Here is a 23,430-nt window from a genome sequence, read left to right as displayed (position 1 = left end):
ATACTTAGTTTGAAGCCAGCCTGAGCTATTTACCAAGGTCAAGGTTACATAGGGAAGAACCTCATAGGATCTATTAAAATGTTATTACACTTAATTAAATTAGGATTGTATTCACATAGCACATGTGTCACAAAACAATGAGCAGTAGTCAGCTCTCTTTCTACCATGTGGGTCCTGGAGAATGAACTCAGATTTTTGGGCTTGCCAACAAGGATTTTTACATATTGCATCATCTTGCCAGCCAGTAAAAGACTCTCAAACAAAAAATATAGTCTTTTAAAACTAAAAAATTTAACATTAAATTGTGTGTTCCCATGTTAGACCTCTCTATCCTACTCTGTCTTTGTGGTACAAGGGTTGAGTGAAAGGGCCTGCACACTAGGCAGGTACTTTATCACTGAGATACACCCAAGTCTCATGTTCATTTTTATTTGAGGAAATTAAAGTGATAAGATATTTAAAATGCCATGCCATCTCAAATTCCATGGACTAGGAGTATAGCAGTTATATAGAAATTACACACAGGAGGCACTGGGTTTGATCTGCAGTAGTAGACAAACAAATGCACAAATAACACGAGAAACAAAAAACACTATTTTCAAAATCAGAAAAGCATCCTTCCTTTAACTAGAGAATGACTGAAGTACATTATGTGAATGCATAAAATATCACAATAAAACCATTATTCTGTGCAATTAATATACACCTATACATGTTTTTAAAAGCTAAAAAATGTTTGTCTAGTGTATTGCACGTTAAAAATATGACTTGTCTTGTATAAGATACTATACAACTAATGTATTTGTAACTATAATAATTTTCTAGAAGTTCTACCATATCATAACCTTAAATTGAATCAGAGAATGAACTCCTTTGTTTTCCAAAATCTAAATTTTTTGCAATTTGTTTACTCTACAAAAACCTCCCTATTATTTAACAATCTGATTAAAAATCAAGTCTTCATTTCAAACCGGCAAAAAAAAAAAAAAAAAAAAAAAAAAAAGGGTAAATCCTAGTCTACTCTGAGATGTTTAACTTCTAAGTAAGCCTTCCTGTAGTTGTTTCCTCTTCTGCAGGACACAGACAGTATCTCACTTCACATGGAAATTGGGGTTTCGTTAAACATGTGGTGCCCAGCAAGCACAGCAGCATGGAGCAAGCCTGTGTCTACTCAGACAGCTGCGAGGAGAGCATCACTTGAGCCTGAGAGTCCCTTGTCAGCCTGGGTGGCATAAGAAGCTCAAGCACAAAGCCTCGATGCCTGACCTACAGCAGTAACTAAACGCCAGTGTCACACCTGTCTTGCTCATAGTAGCTCTTTCTCCTCCTGCGTTCACTCCAGCCCACACTCTACCACGAAACCACACTTCCTCATATAGGATCGTCTTTAAAGCAATACTTTCACCAACTACAGCTACCAGAAAGTAACTAAACATGCTTATTCCTGTGTATTAGATTCTGGCTCCATGGAGTCCAGACTTTGTCTTTTCTCTCAAAATTTCTGTTAACAGAAAAAAGAATAAGCCCCTGTCATAAACAATGTTTTATTTTACCAATAACCTACGCCCCAGGAGCAAAGCCTCCTTTTTATATATAATTTCAATAGCTATAACCACTCAAGAGTTATAATGGCATACTCTGGAATATGAAAAAAGTTCTTCTTTAAAATCTTCAGTTTTCAGGTACTTAATGACATTTTCTCAAAAATCCCACTAAAGATTCCTTACAGGTCTCTTCAATTTCTTACTACACTAGACAGGTGCAGGTGACTTGAGGGGGCGGAGGGTGATAGTCCGTGGGAAACAACGCCACATTTAATTAGCTATGTTAGGTCATCAAAGAGCCAAGTTCAAGACACTTCAGGAAAAAGCTATCTGTAACTGTGACCGATCTCTTTCTCTTGGGGGTGAAATCAAACTTGTTCTTTCTCAGAGCCTATGTGCCTCACTCATGAAACTCCACCATCTCATCAGCATACCCTATCATTTTTGTAACTGGGCTGGGAAAAGTCAGATTTTCTCCTGAAATGCCCACCATAGCAAATATTCTTCTGGCATCCCAGTGTATTAGTATTAGTAGTTAACCTTTTCTAAACTCAAAGACAATTTTTTTAAAGTTCTTTAGACAGAACATAGCAATTGTGCATTAAAATCACTATCACACATCTTCACAGTTTCCCCACATGCCCAAGCCTAGGACTTCCTAACGCACCAAGGCATATTTTTTCTTTTACAGTATTATATATTAAAGGATAAAGAGCAATTTTTGAACAGTGCTTTGTAGCTGTTTCTCAAATGGAGAGGTAAATGTACTAAATGCATTACCCTATGTGTTAAATACTGTAGTAAGTAGCTTGGCTTATTTTATCTCGAGTAGCCTCTAAAAAGTCAAGTAGGATGCAATTACGCAATAGGTGTAGGAGTTATGGGGAGGAGGTGTAATGTTACAGAGAGGCACAGAGAAATTCACAAAGAAGACTGATGAAACCAACAAGAAACTGAAGCAAAATGAGCCACAAATAAACTGCTTACAGATAAAGGTATTTCTGCAGCTACAGATGCTGTTATAGCGCACTTGACTCTTTGATTGTTCTGTTACATACTAAACTAGTTCTTTGTCTGTTAATCAGGTCCTTGTAAAAGAGTAAACCCAACAGACCTCTATATTCTCTTAAGCATTAAGACAAGTTCCAAAATCAAAATTACAAATGAAAACTGGTCTTTTAAAATTGGACTCACAGCATACTGAAAACACAAGTGTAAAAATAATGTAAAAAATAAGTCATTAGAATTAAAAGTTATAAAGAGAGAGGCGAGACTAGAGAGGCAGCAGACTGCAAGACTGAAACCCTGGAAGTCAGTCCAGCCTCCCATACAGCAGATAATTAACTTTTGGCACTTAGCCTCTCTTCATTGGAGTTCTTGTGAGAGTCTAGTGAGTCAATCTGCATAAAGTGCTTAGAATAGAGCCTTAAATAATAAATACTACACAGCCAATCTGTCCTTTGTGAGAAATATCTTCTTTACTGAAAACTCAAGAAATTATTTGAATTAAGAATCCAGCTCACTGTTAAATGAACATAACCGAGCAAAGAGCAATTTTTGGACCTTTTACTTAAGGGATAAATTTTCAAGAACTTGTTGAGAAAATTATAAACTATCTCTTGCCCCTCCCACCAGTACATTATCTCAGTCATAAACACCTAACATGAGCAACAATCAATCATCTGACAGAAACACTCATCTCCACAACAGACTTGCGTGTACACTGGAAAATACTCAGATTCAAGGCATACCTTACACCATGAGTATTTCTATATGCCTCCCCCACCCCCAAATAGCAGGACTGTGAAAACATAGCTTCATGCTATTAACATCATATTTAGAACTAAGGATAGTTCTTGAATATCAACTATCCAATCAGTATTCAAATTTCTATGATTGTGCCATAGACGCCTATGGACAAAATCTGGACCATCTAAACATTCCAGCATTGAGAGTAAGTAACCTAATGTTTTGTCTGTTTGTTTTTTCTGTTCCTCCTTTTACTCATACTTTATTTGTGTGATGGGGGGGTGGGGGGAAGAGAAGCCTGTGCACCAAGGACATGTATTTTGCTAACAATATCCAGTGTTTCATTTCATATATTTTCCTATTCCCATAAACCGCAATTAGAAGTAAAGACTTGATTAGATTTGGATTCAAATTTAATTTGGAGGCAAGATGACTCCATGGGAAGGCTGTGCTGTAAACGCCACTGAGTCTTCCTGTGATGCTAGCAGCCACTGTAAATGCCACTGAGTCTTCCTGCGATGCTAGCAGCCACTGCATCAGAAATTGTTTCTATATGGTGTCATCCTGCTCAATTGCCCTTTCTCCTTTCTATCAACTAAAACATTCCTGAGAAAACAAACTTCCTCTCAGCCACAAACTACTTAGCTACCCTGAAGTATAGCTGTCTCCTAAGTATACTTCAAACAAAACTAAGCATGGCAGTTTGTTTGTATGTTTATAAGCATCTTAGAAACTTACATGTAAACATATTCAAAGTGATTCATTATATTGTTGTTATGCCTTCCAATATTCTAATGGTCTCATCTCTGACCAGCCAGAGTCCACTGCTTTTACATCTGGGTTGTTTTGCTAAAGAACCACACACACCCCCATTTTTTAATGGCCTCATTGCAAAAATGTTTACGACCACAGATTGAAATCAGTCTGAAATATAACCAATTTTATTCAGCCTATTTCTTTTTTATTCTTTATTTTTACTAAAGTAAAATTTTCTAGTTAAAAATGACCTGCCAATAGACTGGCTGTTAAGATGGAACATGAAATGAGACATGAAGCAAGAATTTTCACTTATGTCTACTTCCAGTAGTCTGTTGAATTTAAAAAGTTTTTTTTTAAGCATCTTTATATCAAAGCTGATAATTAGATATTTTAATCTGGGTGATTAGAAGACAAAGATTTCTACCCTTTTCTGTTTGTCTTTGATTACAGAAAATATTTTTCATGCCAAAATATATTTCACTGTTTTTCCTCTATTAGGAGTTTATTCAGTATATAAAATGGGGGTTTCATTATGACATTTTCAAACATGCTTCTCATGATCTTTGCTCATCACCCTCTTATGCCCCCACACTGGTCCTTTCCCTCTTCTCAGATAACCTCCCTCTACTTCCCTGCCATACATGTACACACTTTAATCTAGATTCTGCATATGAGAAAAAACATGTGGCTTATTTTACTTAATATGATGGTCTCCACGGCAGTCTGTTTTCCTGCTAACAACATCATGCCATTCAGCTGTTGATGAGCCCCAAGGCTGACTCCATCATTAGGTGCTGTGAACAGTATCACAGAAAGCATGACATGCAGGCCTCTTGGCTGTCTGCATACTTGGATTCCCATTCATATAAACCCAGGAGCAGGATAGCTGGACCATGATGCACTTCTAATTTAAGCCTTTTGAGCAACTTCCCTATGGATTTCCATGGGGATTGCACTAATAATTTACACCCCCACCAACAGTTTCCTCCACAAGCCTTGCTCCCACATTCTCATCAGTGTTTGTTCCCTTGATGACACCCATTCTGACAAGAATAAGACTGAATTGCAATATAATTTTGATTTGCATTCTTTTGGTGGTTCAGTGTGGTGAACAATTCTCCATGTGTTTATTTGGCCATTTGTACTTCTTTTGAGAACTTTCTGTTCAGTTTATTCACATGTTTATTAATTAGATTATTTCCTTTCGTTTTTTGAGTTCTTTAAGCTTTCTAGATACTAATATCTTGTCAGATACACAGCTGGAAGTTTTTCTCTCCTGTTCGTTTCTATAGGCTGAGTCTTCACAGGCTCTCTCCTCTGCTGGGCAGCAGGCATTCTTGTTTTGTTCTAATGCAATCTCATGTGTTCATTCTTGCTATTATGTTGTGAACTCTTTGAGAGTCCTATTCAGAAAGAAATGCCCATGCCTAAGACTTCAACTATTTTTCCTTACCAAGTTCAGCTTCAAGTTTTAAATTAAAGCCTCATATCCATGTTGAGTTGATTAGTATACAAAGCCAAAAATGGGAACATGGTTTCATTCTTTTACATATGGATACATTAGATCTTCTAGCACAATTTGCTAAAGAGGCCATCTTTCTCCAAAGTATGGTCTGAGCACCTTTGTCAAAAGTCAGGTGGTTGCTGCTGTTCAGGTTTATCCCTAGCATTCTTATTTTGTAACATTGACCTGCATATGTGGTTTCCTCCCATTACCATGCTGTTTTTACTGTGATGGCTCTGTAGTATAATTGAGATTAGGTATTGTGATACCTTCAGAACTGCTCCTTTAGCAAAGGATTGCTTTAACTTTTGATGTTCTTTTGTATTGGCATATAAATCTTAAAATAGATTTTTTTTTCTACTGGGAGGAATTATCATTAGAATTTTGATGTACTGAGTCTTAAATAGTTATTAATAATATATCCATTTTCACAATATTAATTCTACTAACCCAAGAATTTGGGATCCAAGTCTTTGGATCTTATGGTATCTTCTTCATTTCTCCCTTTGCCTCCTGCTCCCCCAGCCCCAGTCTTCTGTGAATAGAACTGTTCTGCCTTCTTTCTTGGCATGCTTGTTACTGGTATACTTTTGCCAATGTTGATATTTTATCCTGATAATTAACTTAAAGAGTATTTATCAAATCTAAAAATACCCCCTTCCTCTGTGTAGTCCTGGCTGTACCAGAACTCTCTCTGTAGACCAGGATAGCCTCAAACTCAGAGGTTCACCTTCCTCTACCTCCCAAAGGCACACACCACCAAGCCTGGTCAGATCTAAGAGTTCTATTGTAGTGATTTTGTAGTCTTTTGTGTATAGGATTATACTGTTTACACATGAGGATAATTTGACTTCTTTTTCTATTTGTATCTTTTATTTTATCCTTTGACTTTTGCTCTAGCTAAGACTGTGAGTACCTTATATTAGATAAGGATGTAGAGAGTTGGGCACCCTTGTCTCATTTCTGGCATTAAAGGAAATGTTTCTGGTTTTCTCCACATTTAGTATAATGTTGGCTATAAGATTTGTCATATATATCCTTTGTTAAGTTAAGATACAGACCTCCTATTCCTAGTTTCTTCAGGACTTCCATCATGCAGGAATGTTAAGTTTTGTTAAATGTATGTTTTCCATCTACTGTGAACTTCTGTCCTTAAATTTATTTATTTATTTATTTATTTATTTATTTATTTATTGGATTTTTCGAGACAGGGTTTCTCTGTATTCTCTGTATAGCCCTGGTTGTCCTGGAACTTACTCTGTGGACCAGGCTGGCCTCAAACTCAGAAATCCACCTGCCTCTGCCTCCCAAGTGCTGGGATTAAAGGCATGGGCCACCACTGCCCAGACAATTTACTTTTTTAAAAAAAATTTTGTTGTTGTTGCTGTTATACTTGTTGATTTGTATATGCTGAACTATGTTCATTCTTGTATCCCTTAAGTAAACTTGGTTATAGTATAACCAAGTTATCTTCTCTTTTAGCATCTTTTTATTATTAATTATTTTATTTATTTACATTTCAAATGTTGTCCCCTTCCTGGTCTCACCTCACCTTTATCTTTAAGAGGGTGCTCCCCCATCCATCTACTCATTCTCACCTCACCTCTCTAGCATCTCCCTTCCCTGGGGCATCAGTCCTCCACAGGACCAAGCGCATCCCTTCCCACTGAGGCCAGACAAGGCAGTACTCTGCTACATACGTAGTGGGGGCCACAGACCAGCCTACATATGCTCTTTTGTTGTCAATTTAGTCTCTGGGAGCTCAGAGGGGTCTGTGTTAGTTGATACTATTGTTCTTCCTATGGGGATGCCATCCCCTTTAGCTCCTTCAGTCCTTCCCCTAACTCTTCCATAGGAGTTCCCGACCTCAGTCCAATGGTTGGCTGTGAGTGTGTCTGTCTCAGTTAGGTGCTGGCAGAGCCTCTAAGAGGACAGCCATGCCAGGCTTCTGTCTGCAAGTGCATCTTGGCATCAGCAATACCATCAGGGTCTGCACATGGGATGGATCCCAAGATGGGGTGGTCTCTGGTCTCTGGATGGCCTTACCTTTAGTCTCTGCTCCATTGGATTTTTGCTTGTTTGTTTGTTTGTTTTGTCCCTGCATTTCCCTTAGATGGGAACAATTCTGGGATAAAAATTTTGAGATGGGTGGGTGGCCCTATCCCTCAACTGGAAGCCATGTCTATCAACTGGAAGTGGTCTCTTCAGGTTCTATCTCCTTGCTGTTGGGCATTTTGGCTAATGTCAACCCCATTTGGGTCCTGGAAGCCTCTCACACCCCTGGTGTCTGGGACTTTCTAGTGGTTCCCCTAGCCCCCCACCCTACACTGCTACATATATCTAGTCATTCTCCTGGCCCTTGGGGCTTCTCTACTGTCTCCCTGATACCTGATCCTGTCCCCTTCCTTTTCCTTCCCCCACCCCCTCCCACCCAGATTACTCCCTCCCTCTGCCTCCTGTGATTATTTTGTTACCTCCTTCTAAGTGGGATTGAAGCATCCACACTTGGGTCTTCCTTCTTGTTAAACTTCTTATGGTCTATGAGTTGTATTGTGGGTATTCTGAACTTTTTGACTAATATCCACTATCAGTGAATACATACCATGTATGTTCTTTTGGGTCTGGGTTACCTCACTCAGGATGGTATGTTCTAGTTCCATCCATTTGCCTGAAAATTCGTGATGTCCTCATTTTTAATAGCTGAGTAGTATTCCATTGTGTAAAGTACTACATTTTCTATATCCATTTTTTGGTTGAGGGACATCTGGGTTCTTTCCAGCTTCTGGCTATTATAAATAAGGCTGCTATGAACATAGTAGAGCATGTGTCCCTGTGATATGATAGAGCATCTTTTGGGTATATGCCCAGGAACAGTATATCTGGGTCTTCAGGTAGAACTAATTCCAATTTTCAGAGGAACTTCCAGATTGATTTCCAGACTGGCTGTACCAGTTTGCAATTCCACCAGCAACGGAGGAATGTTCTTCTTTCTCCACATCCTCGTCAGCATCTGCTGTCACCTGAGTTTTTGATCTTAGCCATTCTGACTGGTGTGAGGTGGAATCTCAGGGTCATTTTGATTTGTATTTCCCTAATGACTAATTAGGGATGTTGAACATTTCTTTAGGTGCTTCTCGGCCATTTGAGATTCCTCTGTTGAGAATTCTGTTGGGTTATTTGGTTTTCTGGAGTCTAACTTCTTGAGTTCTTTGTATATATTGGATATTATCCCTCTATCAGATGTAGGGTTAATGAAGATCTTTTCCCATTCTGTATGTTGACATTTTGTCCTATTGACAGTGTCCTTTGCATTACAGAAGCTTTTCAGTTTCATGAGGTCCCATTTGTCAAGTGTTGATCTTAGAGTGTATGATCTTCTTGACGTGTTCCTGAATTCAGTTTATAAGTATTTTATTGAGAATTTTTGTGCTTACACTCATTAGTAAAATTGTTCTACAATTTTCTCTTTTTGTTGTTAGTTTTCCTGTCCTGCTTTTGTATCAGAATGATTCTGGCTTCACATAAGTTTATTACTGTTTCTCCTCTAGATATTTTATGAAATCATCTGAGGACACTGGTGTTAGCTCTTCTTTAAAGGTTTGGTAGAATTCTGCAGCAAATCCCCTTGGTCCTGCACTTTTCTGGGTTGAGAGATTTATTAATGCTTCATTTTGCTGCTTGTTATACAACTGTGTATAAGTTATGTATATAGGTCCTCTTGATTTAATTTTATAAATTTCCAAGGATTTTTGTTTGTTTGTTGTTTGCTTGTTTGCTTTAAAATACAGGTTTTCAAAGAAGTTTCTAATTGACCTCTGGATTTCAGTAGAACATATCCTAACATCTCCCTTTTCTGGTTTTAATCTGAGTACAAGTTTGTTAATCATGGTTTTGTTTTCTCCAAATTTTTTGTTTGGTTTGATTCTTGTTCTTTTAGTGTACATTTCATTAATTTCACCCAGTTTTCATTATTTATTTTTGTCTACTAATTTATATTTTGCCTATTTTTTAAATAAGGTCTCATGGTACAATCATTAAGTCATTTGAGTTCTCTCTGACTTCTTTATGCATGCTTATTTATATTTGTGTGTGTGTGTGTGTGTGTGTGTGTGTGTGTGTGTGTGTACATGTGCACACAGAGGTCAAAAGTTAAACTCAGGCATTGTCCTCAATAATTCTCCACATACTTTGTGAGGCAGCCTCTCTCTTGTATGTGTGTTGGGTATGCACATGAGTGTGTAGGTCTATGTGCCCCTATACATGAATGTGTCAGCCAAAGCAAGGCACTGCATGTCTTCCTTTATCACTCTCTGATATACTGCATTGTGGACTTACACACTGAACTTGAGCTTGAGTTTTTGAGTTTTAGCTAGGCTGGCTAGACAGCAAGCTCTGGTGATGGAAGACGGTCTCTCAATGAACCAGACACTCATGGATTTGGGTAGACTAACTGGTGAGCAAGCCCCAAGGATCCTCCTGTTGCCACCTCTTCAGCTATAAACTCCCTTCCAGGAAATGCCTTAGCTATATCCCAAAAGTTCAGACAAGAGGCTTGACTCTAGGAATTTTTAATTCCCTTATTTTTTATAACTTAGTAAAATAATCAGATATAAGAAAATAGTTAAACTCTTAGAGATTGAGTTATCCTATATATAAATCAAACTTTATGAAGTCCATATATCTCATCTTTAACATCAAAATTTGTGATATTAATGAAGTTGACCTACGTGAAATACTAAGTCAGACCCTCTAAAAATAAGAAAAACAAAATTATCACCTGTCAATAAATATTTATTCAATTTACAAACTATAAATTCACAAACATGTAAACACTTTCCCTGTGTAGACAACATACAACATTGTGGCAAAACACAATTCTATAGCTGCTGACCATTTCTGTCTTTACGATTTCTGAGAAGATATGGGTTTAGTGGTCAAACACTGCTGACAGCCATAATTTTTACTCTTTTCAGTACTGAATCATGATTGAAAATACATTATTGAATACTAATTCCATCCCTGAAAAAGAACAGAATATGAACTGATATGGTACAATCTCTTACACTTAATAACCCAAGATACCCTTTCCTATAGCTTTTTCTAGTTTTTCTGTAGTTGTGCTTTGAGCTGAAGGAACAAATGCAACTTCTCTGGGCTATAAGTAGTTTTAAAATAAATCAACCAATCAACCAACCAAAACAAGACACAAACAAGAAAGCTCTTGTTTAGATCTTCAATGCTAACTAGCAACACCTAAATGAAGTGTTGGTATGTTCTCTGAATAACAGAGCTTTTCTTCTACCAAAAAACCAAAATACCCACTAGCATACATATGACACTAATTGCTTTTCCAGATGGTATGCTTTTGATAAGACATTTTTGCCAAAAGCTCATTTTACTTTCTCTCCAAGCATAATATTTATCATTAACTTTGAAACTGGTTTTACAAGCTTCTCATTTGTAATGTGTACTGAGTTTTTTTTTCTATGAAATTTCTAGTTACTTTAGTAGGAGGGCACTCTGGTTTTAGTAATAATATTCATTAATGTCACTCCAAAACTTATTTACATTGTTTTATGCACACATTTCATTTTTCATGACATCTCTAAATGCTAATTATTATAAAGAAGCTAAGGGCCATGACCTCAGTTTCCCAGGGTGTCATGAAAGAAGCCTGTGCTCTCCTTGCAGACTGCAGCTCAGCACAGCACAGGCCCCACCCTTCCCTCATCTATTTTACTCAAATTTGTGTTCACTTCTTTCTTTGGTCTGGACGAAAAACATGTTTAAAGGTAACACAGCAGGACAAAAACTCTGGTAAACTTCCTAGAGTCTTAAATCCTTCTTTTGAGTTTTACTGATTTCATTTTACTGGCATCCATCCCAGCAACACAATTCCATAATCTCAGAATCTAAACTTCTCTAAAACATTGTCAGAGACTTTACTTCAAAGGTATTATGACATTTTCAATTCTCTTTATTTTCAAAAGTGAAAATTAACTCATGAGACCTTGCAATATTGGGGAGGTATGTGAAACTGATTAATTGAAATTTTTGAACAAGAATTTAAGCAACCTATTTTAAACTACAGAGAACTTTTAGAAGTAGAATCACAGTATCTAAATAGTTAGCAAAAAAAATCACATGATCATAATTTCCTACACCCAAATCTTGTCTATTGGTAAGTTCTCAATATAGAACTTAACTGTATTGCTTAGAAAGAAAATCAATCTCATGATTTTATGGTTACACATAATTTGGTTTCAGATGTTGATTTTAGTCTTGCTGACCTCAGAGTACACATGCTGAGTAACCTATGTTTTCAACATCATTCATAACAAAGTTCTAGAGTACTTTACATCTTTCCACAAATCTAAAAACCATTTTTGTTTTATTCTGTTTTATTGTAAAGCTTGGACACTCAAATGATACTAAGTAGAGTTAAGAAGAAATGTCATATCTGAAAACAGTAAGTACGATGGTTCTAAGAATAAGACAAACCATATATTTATGGATTATTTACCTTTGATTCAAAATCACACACACACACACACACACACACACACACACACACACACACTAAATACGGGAAAGTACATTTATCTCCTACTAGATGCCAGTGACATTTTTTAAACTTGTTACTAAGGCACATCACACTTGTACCTGATATGAGCTAACTTTTCTTTAACACAGTGATTGACTGCACCATCCTCTTCTAGGAGGAGTCTTTTACAGTTAAAGATTACCACAGTTTAAGATTACCACAACACTGCTCTTATTCCTTCTAATATACTGCTTTTCATATTTTCCTACCAAAACAAAAGATATGGAATTAATCCTACTAAGAGGTGACACATTATTCTGTTTTTTATCTTTATATTCTAACAAAATACTATTTTCTAAATTCCTGTAGAAATACCTAGAAATAAAATCAACTTTGCCTACCCCAACATACATTATTTACATCTCTATAGAAAAATATAGTGAAAAACCAAATATTTCATTTTTTAAATGAAACACATAAATAACTCTCTCCTCTTTACAATTGTATGCATCTTAAAACCTAGATAACTGCTGTTGTGTTTGTTTCCTCTGACATTACCTTCCTCTTTGGTTTTAGTTGTCTTATGTATCCACCCTATGGTTTAGAGGAATCACGTGACTCTCTAGTATGTATCTTATCTTCCTCTATCACATGAGAGTCGTCCACCAGATCCAAAGGTCCCATAGGAATAATAGTGACACTCCTGGTCATTGAGTTTAAAAGAAAGGGAAAAACAAGTTTCTAACTGACCCACAGAGTGTCCTCACTAAAGTTCTCACTATGAATGAGTGGGTCTATTAGGATGTTGGATTTAGTGGTTAAAGTCAAGGATCATGACATAATCAAATAACCATAATCAAACAACTTTCATTTTAGCTTTGTTCTGTAGAAACAGGGTCTCAACCTCATGGTGATTCCCCTATCTCAGTCTCCTAAGTCTTGGGAATGGAGGTGTGCAAAGGACACTCAGGTACAGCCTACTTCAGTATTAACTTACAGAGTATTAATCTTCTTATTATTGATACACTGTATTTGTTTGAAGAAACATATTTTCTAAAATCTAAACTTTTTCCCTACTGGTGTTTTGAGGAAAGTGGAGTGAGGAGCATGGGAGCAGTGAACTATTCTCTAAAAGCTACATACTTGAACATATAAGAAGATTTAAACTTATAAAGCCTACATACAGAAATCAACATTACAAAATCACTACCAACAAGTTAAGTAAAACTGTGCCTCAAATACCTTTGAATAAGTAGAAATTCTGAATGTTGGTGTCTTCATTTGGAAGCAAGGTTTCCTCCTATGTGATCTCGTCTGAAGGGCCTTGGTTTTATCATCAGATCAGTTCCAGTTACATTTCCTTTAGTATGGACAGCTCTAAAGCAGAAGGAAGAATGAACACTTAGGCCATGGAAATCATGATGGATTCACTATTTCCCTGCAAGCACACAATCTTAGATGATCTAATTGGTTGAAAAATGACAATTCTCATTTATGTCACTGCTGCAGGTGGAAAAGAAATTAAATCAAAGATTAAAGGTATAACCAAGAAATATATAAAGTTGCTCAGAAGTTGACTGGAGTTTTTTTTAAGGTCAGATAGCTTATGGTGATCTGCAGCAAACTGTGCACTGGTATCACAAAGCCACAAGGGGCTTCAGACTGTGCTCACACAGAGCTGCTGCAGTCATCGCAGTGGCCTCTACACCCTCTACACCCAGGTAACACCAAACAATGGGAAGAACAGGAGTTCAGAATATGTTGGGAGCCGTAGTGAGTATGTCAGTATCCGCCATTCCAAGATGGCACAGACATCCTGTCCTCCCACTAGTAAACAATTAACTGCGCAGCTGCAAAGGCAGAAAGCCCGCCAAAGTCACTGGCCAATCCCGAGGCGTAATATTGGGTGATGAGTGAACAGCCAATCAGAAGTGAATATGTCACTCTAGGGTGTATTTAAGCTGGGCCTCTTCCTGTCTTTGGCCCTTCCGCAGATTTCACTTAAGAGTAAAGCCTCGCTGTGGTAACTACCTGAATTGCCTCTCGTGTTTCTCTTCCACGGGCGAGGGGGGACACGGGAGGTGCGCGCAACAAGAATAAGATAACTCTGCAATAGCAAAGAACCCAGTGTTATGGACAGTGCTCATATCTGGGCCACTGGTAATGCTGAATGCTCCTATTTCACCTCAAAGTCGCCACCAAACAGTGGGCACTATACAGCCAGGGCCTTCTTAAGAGGGTGAGACCCAATGGCTCTAGTCTTACCACTCAGGGTGAAGTTTGCATGCTAGAAAGCTAACCCTACCAACTAACTGAGCTGTATTCCCAGTCCTAAGCACTAACTCTTCATTAACATTTCTCTAAATCACAAAAACAGATAATCAAGCCTCACAGAGATGATCATTCTATCAGATCAATTTAGGAACCTGGGCTACTTAATTCTACCTGTGGTTCCCAGGACTGACATCCAATCAGCTTTATTCAGAACACTAACATCTGGCCAACTACCTTCTCTCCTTGTCTCATACCCAGTGTTCTCTGCTTTTCACCCACCCCATTTATTCCACAACTGCTGTCCTTTATTCCACACAAATGGTCAAGTATGTGGAAAAAAGTGTTCAGCATCACTAATAAACAGGGAAATGCAAATCAAAACCACAATGAGATATCATCTCACTTCAATAAGAATGACTACTATCAAAAAGACAAAAGGCAGCAAGTGCTGATGAGGATGTGGAAGAAAGGGAACCTTTGTACACTGTGGTTGAAAATGCAAATTACTACCTCCATTATGGAAAACAGTATGGAGATTCCTCAAAAATTAAAAATAGAACTACCATAAGATCCAGAAATCCATTTCTGGGTATACATCCAAAGGAAATGGAATCAGTCCATCAAAAAGAGACATCTGCACTCCGATGTTCACTGCGGCACTATTCATAATAGCAAGAGATGAAAACAGCTCAAGTGCCCATCAACTGATGAATGGATAAAGATAATGTGGTATACACACCCAACAGAATATAGTCAGTCATAAAACAGAGTGAAATCCTGTCATTTGTGATAACATGGATAGAACTGAAGAGAATTACATTAATTGAAATAAGCCAGTAACCGGAAGATGAGTACTACATAAACTCACTCCCATGTGGCATATAAAAAGTTGACCTTGGAGAGGTTAAGAGTAAGATGGTTATTACTAGAGGCTGGGGAGATTAGGGGAGGGAGACTGAGTAATAGGTACTAATTTAGATAGAAATAAGAAATTCTGGTGATCTGTTGTACGTTGGTATTAACAATGTAGTATGTACTTCAAAGAGATTGGGGGGAAATTAAGTGGTTTTTTTTTTTCTTCAAAGAAATAATAAATGTTTGAGGAAGCAAATGTTTAATGTTGATTAAAAACATTACATAATGAACATATACATATATCAACACTGTCACATGCTAGGGAGATAAAGACAAGTAGATCCCTGAAGCTTCCTGGCTAGACAGCTTCGGGTATGTGGCAAGTTTTAGGCCCATGAGATTCTATCTCAAAAAACAAGGTGGAGGGTAACTGAGGAGCAATGGCTGACACTGTACTTAGATCCTCACATACATATGCCATATGTATCCAAAAACATACACATAAGGGGAAAAAATCACATGATATCCCATAAATAAGATATATTTAAAAATTCAACCCCATTAATATTATTGTATGGTTTATGTATAAATTAAAATATGTAAAATAATCTTAAATTGGGCCAAGGGCTTGCTGTGCAAGCATGGGACCTAAGTTCAGATCCCAGAACTGGCTGTTGGTTGAGCATCTGCCACCCAAGTAACCAGGAGTAAAGACAGGCAGTGCTCCAGAGTCTAGCTGGATTGATGAACTCAGGGTTTAGTGAAGAGTCTCAGAAAAATAATAATGTAAAAAATATCCAACACTAACTTCTGGCCTCATGCAAACCCTTATATGTGTGCTCACATGTGTGCAGACACACAAATACATACACACATATACAAAACACATGTAAAGTTTTTAAATCCTAAAGATGCTTATCCTATTAATGAATGAGTTCTCTTCTGTGTCATTTTATCTTTTCTCTCAAGCTGACTCTATGACCCTATCAGAAGCCAATTAACTGTCTACCCACTGAGAAATAAAGGGACACTCCTCAAAGTGAAAGGTCTCAAAATCTGAAAGCAGCCAACTGTCACTGAGGGTTGTTGTCAAGTGGCTTGAGAAAAGTGAAACAGTGTACAAGAGATAAAGGCCAATGGATGTTCTGTTCTGTTCGGAGTATCAGCAATGCTTCATTAAAGAGGTAGTCCCTCTGGTTGAATTTTCATAAATGAGGCAAATAAAGGAAAATGGAAAACATTATTAAAGATCAGCAAGAACAGCATACGCCTTATCAAGAATTCTGGTGGTTTAAGTAAGCAATGTCTCCAATAGGCTCACATATTTGAACACTTAGCTCCCTGGGGTGGCACTGACCAGGAAGGTTATGGAACCTTTAGCCTTGCAGGAGGAAGGACATCACTGGGGCTCGGCTTTGGGAGTTGATACCTTTGCAATTCTTCTTGTTTTCTCTCTGCTTCCTGTGTGCAGATAAACATATGAGTAGCAACATCCTGCTTCTGCCTCCATGCCATGCCTTTCCTACCATGATGGACTCTTATCTCCCTAGAACCATAAGCTAAAACAAGCCCTTTCTCTTCTAAGTTGCTTGTGTATGTTTTATCATAACAGCAGCAAAGTAACCAATAAGGAACTAGTGCCAGGACACTGGGGTTGTTGCTATGAAGAACATGGAAGGGTCAGGAACTTTGGACTAGAAATACTACTGAATACTGTAAGTGGAGCCTACTGGGCCATTGTAATGCAGACAGCACTGCTAAAAGGTAATGAAGACAGTGGAGGTCTGGCTCATGAGGTTCTGAAGTGAACAAGACTCTATTAACAACTGAGCTAGAAGCCTTTCATGTGACATTTTGGCAAAGAATCTGGCTGTATTCTGCCCGGGTCCTGAGAATTTGCATCAGCTAAATTAAAATGCAGCAGGTTAATTTCTTTGGCAGAGGAAATTTCAAGACAGTGTAATACTGAGTCTGTGGTATAGTTATTGCTGACTACTCTTGTATAGTTCTAGAATGAAAACAAAATATCAAAAGGTGAGGCAGAAAGAAATAAAATATGTACAGTTTGGTGGGGAAGCTTAAGCTTTCAGTCAAGCGTTTTGAAAAGAGGTAGTAATGGTTAAGGAAATTAATTCTAGAGAGAGTTTCTTACTCTGAATTGGAAAAATTGAAAAGGTGCCTTGAGGGCCAGACCCATCAGTTAAGCCTCCAGCTTGTGAAGAGAACCTAGGAATTACTTAATCCTAGCAAGCAATTGCCTAGTAAGTAAGGCTTTCATTGGCTTCAGTGTGTAGAAGCTTCTGTAGTTGTGATCTAAGGGTGCAGGGGGACATCTTAAGCTAGCATCTGAATGTGGTAGTCTCGTTTATGTGGAAATGGTTTTAGAGACAAGAAAGATACAAGATTTAAGTGGTCATGGATTGTCTCCCCCACCTACCCCCCTGTTTCTGAGAGCCACCGAGGCTAGGCAATGTGTGGTAGAATTGAGGTACCTGTAAGTAGGTTTTAAGAGGCCACTGGTAAAGCAGTAAAGGTAAAGCCCAGAATACAGTAGAAACACTAAGATATCAGAGATGCCAGGACTGTGGGATATCCACCAAGGAGAGCAGCATACTGAGAGTCCATCCAGCCCAGAAGGAAAAATGTATGTGGCAAGCAACAAAACTGAAGGGGGAGAGCAATGTACGCCTTTAAAACTGAAGACTTAACACATGACAGGATTTAGCATTTGCCCTGCTGGGGTTCAGCCTTGCTTTGGTCCATGTTTTTCTCACTGTGTCCTCTGTTCCTTTTTGGAGTACTAACATATTTATGAACTATGGAATTTGTTCATTTGTATTTTAGCTTATAGGGTCTCAGGTAAGAGACTGCCTGTGTATCACAATATACTCTGGATTTTGGCTTTCTGAACAGTAATGATTAAAGGGGCTTTAGAAGAAGCTGAACTAAATGCGTTTTGCATCATAAAGTGGTCATGAGACTGTTTTTTTTTTCTCTTTAATTCCTGTATGTGGATGAAAATCTGATCCAGCCAGCCACTTGAGTGTTCCTGCCACATGCCTGCCTTCCCCAGCATGACAGACGTTCTCTCTGAAACCATGAGCTAAAATAAACCTTTTTTCTCCCTTAGGTGGCCTTTCTCATGGCATTTTATCACAACAACAGGAAAGTGGTTAATGCAGACTCTAAGTAGCTCCACTTTTACACAGAAGGCAGAAAGCTACCAAAGCAAGCCATCCCTGAGGTGGAGTGGGAGAATATCTCTCTGTTTCTGTCTGTCTGTCTGTCGGTGTCTCTCTCTCTCTCTCTCTCTCTCTCTCTCTCTCTCTCTCTCTCTCTCTCTCACACACACACACACACACACACACACACCACACTTTGCTTATTCTAACAAACACTGGAGCAACCTAGTTAATTTATTATTTACCAAGTAAATCTAGTAAAATTTCAAATAAATTTTATTCTCCTTGGAGGAATAAGCTCCTCCAAAAAAACAAAAGACTGAACAACGCTTGGTAAATGTCAGAAAAAGAAGTGGCCAACATACAACAGCTTAATAAGCACTGAGCTGAAATTTTAATGAATTCTTCAAAATCTAGTACAAACCAGTATGTCACTTTGGAATAGCTGAGGGTCCCCAGACACAAAGACTTAACTGGAAGATGATCCATATATCTTCAGGTTTAGTGAAAACCTGTTTCAAAAAATAAAGGTGGAGAATGGTCCTGAAGCTAACCCTGACTTCCATGTGCATGAGTGCACATGTGTGTGTAAACAATCATATACACATGCCTACACACACACACACACACACAGAGAGAGAGAGAGAGAGAGAGAGAGAGAGAGAGAAGAGAGAGAGAGAGAGAGAGAGAGATTGATTGATTGATTGAGGAGATAACAGGAGGCCAGAGGAGCCCTGTGTTATTAAAACAGTGTGCAGGAGGAGTCTAGGAACAGGCTTAAAAGCTTATCTGTTCTCCAATAGGGAAAACAAACAAACAAACATACACACACAAAAACAGAAGCAATAAAATTCCTTTTACTTCAGTGTTCAGGCAAAGTCCACTGCTTAAAGGGAGAATGAGATCAAAATGCTTAGACCTCCCTCGGGGAGGGGATGTGGTTTGGGAAAACACTCAGCATGAAAAACAAAGAATATTGTTGCTAGGGTTGAAGAACAGCAAAAGGCAAGGGCAAGGGATGCTGCACCAATCACAAGACCACATCTCCTATAACTTGGGGAAGAGACGGTATTCCTGCCCAGACTAATCACAAATAAACGGTAGAATATGACTTCCATAAAGGAGCGAAGGCAAGAATGTGGACAAAGCCCAAGCCTCAATGCCTGACTGCAGTTCAGTCTGGATGAGGATAAGAGAAGCCCACCCTACTCCACAGCACAGTGAAGAGACACAATAATCCAACATTAGGAGAGGAACAACCACACGAAGTTGAATTCCTCTGCAGAACAGATGTGCAAAGGCTGAAAAGGTGAAAGTGGTACAAACACAGAGGGAGGAAGCATGGAATGCCAGACACAGTGCATAGGAAACTTGAAACATATATATGAAGATGTATAGAACCTAACAAAAACAAAAACGATAAAGTTGTTGAAATCATAACAGACTTTAGTGTAACCAGAATATTAAAGAATCTAGCTTAAAAAAAAAAAAAAAAAAAAAAAATGGACCAGCAAGTGTGAAAAGTGTTGAGGAAAGTTCTCCAGGCAAGAGAAGAGTGCCAGGTGACTATCTGTATCTACTAAGAAAAAGAGTGCTGCAAAGGAAAATAAATACATTTATCTTTCCTCTTTTTTTTTCTTTCTTTCATTTTTGTGTTTTTGTGTATGATGGACAAGTATGCATACATGTTTACATGTATGTGGATGAGTGTGTGTGTGTGTGTGTGTGTGTGTGTGTGTGTGTGTACATGCACATTGTTACACATGCATGTGGAGGCCCGAGGCTGAAGTCAGGAAACATTCTCTAACAATCTTCCATCTTATTCAATGAGGTAGGGCCTCTCAATCAAACCCAGAGCTTACCAATATAGCTAGACTTGTTAGCCAGCTTTCTCTAAGAATCCCCTAGAATCTTTGCCTTCCAAAGCTAAAATTACAGGCAGCTTCCATGAACAGCAAACATTTACATAAATTCTGGGGGTCAGACCTCTGGTCCTCATGCTTGTGGGGCAAGTAATTAACCACTAAGCCATTTTTCCAGCTCTTCTCTTATTTATGTTCACTTCGGGTTATTTACTAATTAGGTAAAGAATAATATAATTTTGTAGGGTAAAAACACATATAGAAATAAATGTATTACAGGAAAAAAGAAAGATAAAAAATGAGAACAATTTGTCATAAGTCTATCACATGACACATAGAGTACATATTTTTTAAGCAAGATGTGATATGTTAAAAACATGTATCTTTTAAATTTTATTTTGTTTTGTTTTTCAGACAAGGTCTTCCTATATAGTTTTGGTTGTCCTAGAACTCACTATGCAGATCAGGCTAGCCTTGAACTTAGAAAGATCCATTAGCCTATGTCTTCTGAGTGCTGGGGCTGAAGTTGGCTAAAAATGCATCTTTTTAAATCTTGGCGTAATAGTTCTCACAAGGAACAAATATTCTCCCAACATCACCCTCTATACACAAAGAACTTTCAATGAAGCCTAGAGACACACATGAACACCACATGCAAATACTCATTTTAAAAGGCAAAGAAATACTTAGAATAAGTTCAACAAAATAAAGATTCATGTGATCAAAATAAATCAAGCACTTCAACATTGATTTCCACCATGCAAAAGATACTGTCCTGAAAACAAAATGTTAAACCATAACTATCTGCAAGATAAATAACTGGCAAAGAACCTATTTCTAGACTATAATTAATTGTTTAATATAGCAAGAAAATAACTATCCAATAAAATAATAGGAAAATACCTGAACAATGCAAAGATGACAACTCTACCATACAGCCCAGGGATCCGATCTGTGTATTTAATCTCCTGCTAATCCTTTGCCTCCTGACTAGTCCATTCCTGTCTGACTGGAGCGTTCATAGTCTACCTCAAACAAAGAAGTATCCAGAAGTAAAGCACAGTACTCTCCTCTTAGTTGTGGTTCTGTTGTCCAGCTTGAGTCACCTGTGCTCAGTGGTAGTCCAAATTAGTAAATAGAAAACTCCAAAAGTAATCTATAAGTTTTAAATTGTATGTCATTCAGAGTTTTCCTGTGCCATCCACTCTGAAATGAAGATGACAGATACTTTTCTTGAGGTGCTCTCAGAATGTCAACAGTAGCCTGAGGCTATGTCACACTGCCTAAGTCATTCATCCTGCTTCAGATGTAACACTGTAACATCTCCTGTCATTCCTAGAAGGGTAAGTGCAGTATTCTTACAGTACAATAAATAAGACATAGTTCAGTCCCTCCCTCCACCTTCATGCTGGCAATGCAACCGGAGCCCTGGGAACACGAGCCACGCCTTTTCTAGTAAGCCTCATTCTCAGACTCTTCCTGTATATTACAGTCATCTCATGTCATTTTTTATAGAATCTCCTCATCCTTTAAACAATTTCACAATAATGATACATGTAATTTAATTAGTCTCTCACTGGTACTGTTTCCAATATTTTGACACAGCCATCAATGCTATGTTACTCTGGAAGCAGAATTACTAAAGAATATCTGCATTTAAATTATGGTAAATTTTTTGTTTTGTTTTGCTTTGCTTTGTTTTGTTTGAGACACAGTCTTTCTATATAGGCCTGGCTACCCTGAAACTCATTATATAGACCAGACTGGCCTTGAACTCACAGAGATCCTCCTGTCTCAAACTTCCAAGTGCTGAGATTAAAAGCATGCACCATCACAACTGGCTTCATAATGATAGTTCTGATAAACTGTGTTCCACAAACTTTACCTGGGCTTTAGAAAAATGGGGAATGTGTCATTAACTTTCCATATCAGGTTAAATTCTTATAGCACAGCTCCAGTTACCAAGTAAAGGTATTTTGGAAGCTCTAATCCAAGATAAATTTGTATAGAGTAAAAACAGTAAGAGGTTTTTTTTTTTTTTTTTAATATATTTATTTCATTTCTTGAGACAGGGTCTCATTTAAATCCTAGTCTGGTCTAGAATTGGCTATGTAGCCCAAGCTAGCATTGAACTTGTAATCTTTAAGTCTATGTTTGGCAAACACTGGGAGTACAGGTGTAAGATCCCACACCAGGCTAAAAAGACTTGTAGCAGGGTCTTCTATGATTTTAAAATCTTTTAAATTAAGATAATCTTTATTTAACATTTATAAAATTCAATTTCTAACAGGATTACAAATCAGAATATAAGATCAATCAAAACTGTGCAGATTAAAAGAATAGATCATGTGATAGATGATAAGCACGAACACATGCTGTCCTCCAAAGATGACTCGTATGGATTCCTTCCTTCCAAGTGATGAGACTTCACTTCCCAGACCCTCCACCCTGCCTGGCCCTGTGTCTTACTCTGACCAGAGGATATGATGGAGATAATATTCTTAAACTCCAGAGATGGACAGGACCAGCAGCTTCCCCTTTTGCCTCTTAGAAGCCAGAAGATAGTATAAGAAATCTGAACATCTAACATCACAATGGTGTGGAGAGGCCATTGGTAGGTACTTGGGACTTCCCATCATATGAGTGAAGTTACAGATAGAGCAGCCCAGAGGAACAAGTAGCTGAGTAAGTGTGATCCCAGCAGAAGCACATGGGAGCAAAAGCCCTAGTTAATTGCTGCCCACGTTCTGGTCTCGTATAACTGTTCAAAAGAAAAAGTTATTTAAGCCATCAAGTTTAGGGGTAATGTTTGTTGTGTGTCATTAAAGCTAATGAAACAGATACTATCAAGCTTATGGTAGCAGCAAATTATAAATACTGAGTGTCAAAATTCAATCTACCTATTCCATGCTGTAAATTCTCATTGGTTGACAAGAAGAAAACATTTAAAAATGTTATTTGAACTGTATGAAGTTATTCTAGGACTAATGAGTCTAGTGGACTTGGTTTCAGAGGTAGTTTTAGAGAACACACACTATTTAAATGATGCTCCTTGCAGAAAGGTTCTGAACAGAGAGACGACATATTAAATCAAAGCTGAGCACACAGACATTTTCATGTCATGGGAGACCAAGGTGACATGATCTTGATGTTTTTG

The 23,430-nt window shown here is 38.0% G+C and overlaps 1 protein-coding gene across 3 annotated transcripts in view; it reads right to left on the bottom strand.

Annotated features, from left to right (window-relative positions):
* The window catches only part of Ncoa1 (nuclear receptor coactivator 1), a 222,214-nt gene that overhangs the window by 146,568 nt on the left and 52,216 nt on the right, over nt 1-23,430 (bottom strand). Inside the window, exon 2 of one of the 3 annotated variants that reach the window (XM_034514457.2) lies at nt 13,343-13,477. The gene's annotated coding sequence lies outside the window, so the exon portion shown is untranslated. Of the gene's footprint in view, nt 1-13,342; nt 13,483-23,430 lie in introns of those variants that run through there. The other 2 variants (XM_076942159.1, XM_076942157.1) reach the window with 2 other exon arrangements.

This window comes from Arvicanthis niloticus, chromosome 11 (genome assembly GCF_011762505.2).
Source record: "Arvicanthis niloticus isolate mArvNil1 chromosome 11, mArvNil1.pat.X, whole genome shotgun sequence".
Lineage (NCBI taxonomy): Eukaryota > Metazoa > Chordata > Mammalia > Rodentia > Muridae > Arvicanthis > Arvicanthis niloticus.
The sequence above is the reverse complement of the archived record's forward strand: the minus strand, read 5'-3'. Positions and strand labels throughout refer to the sequence as shown.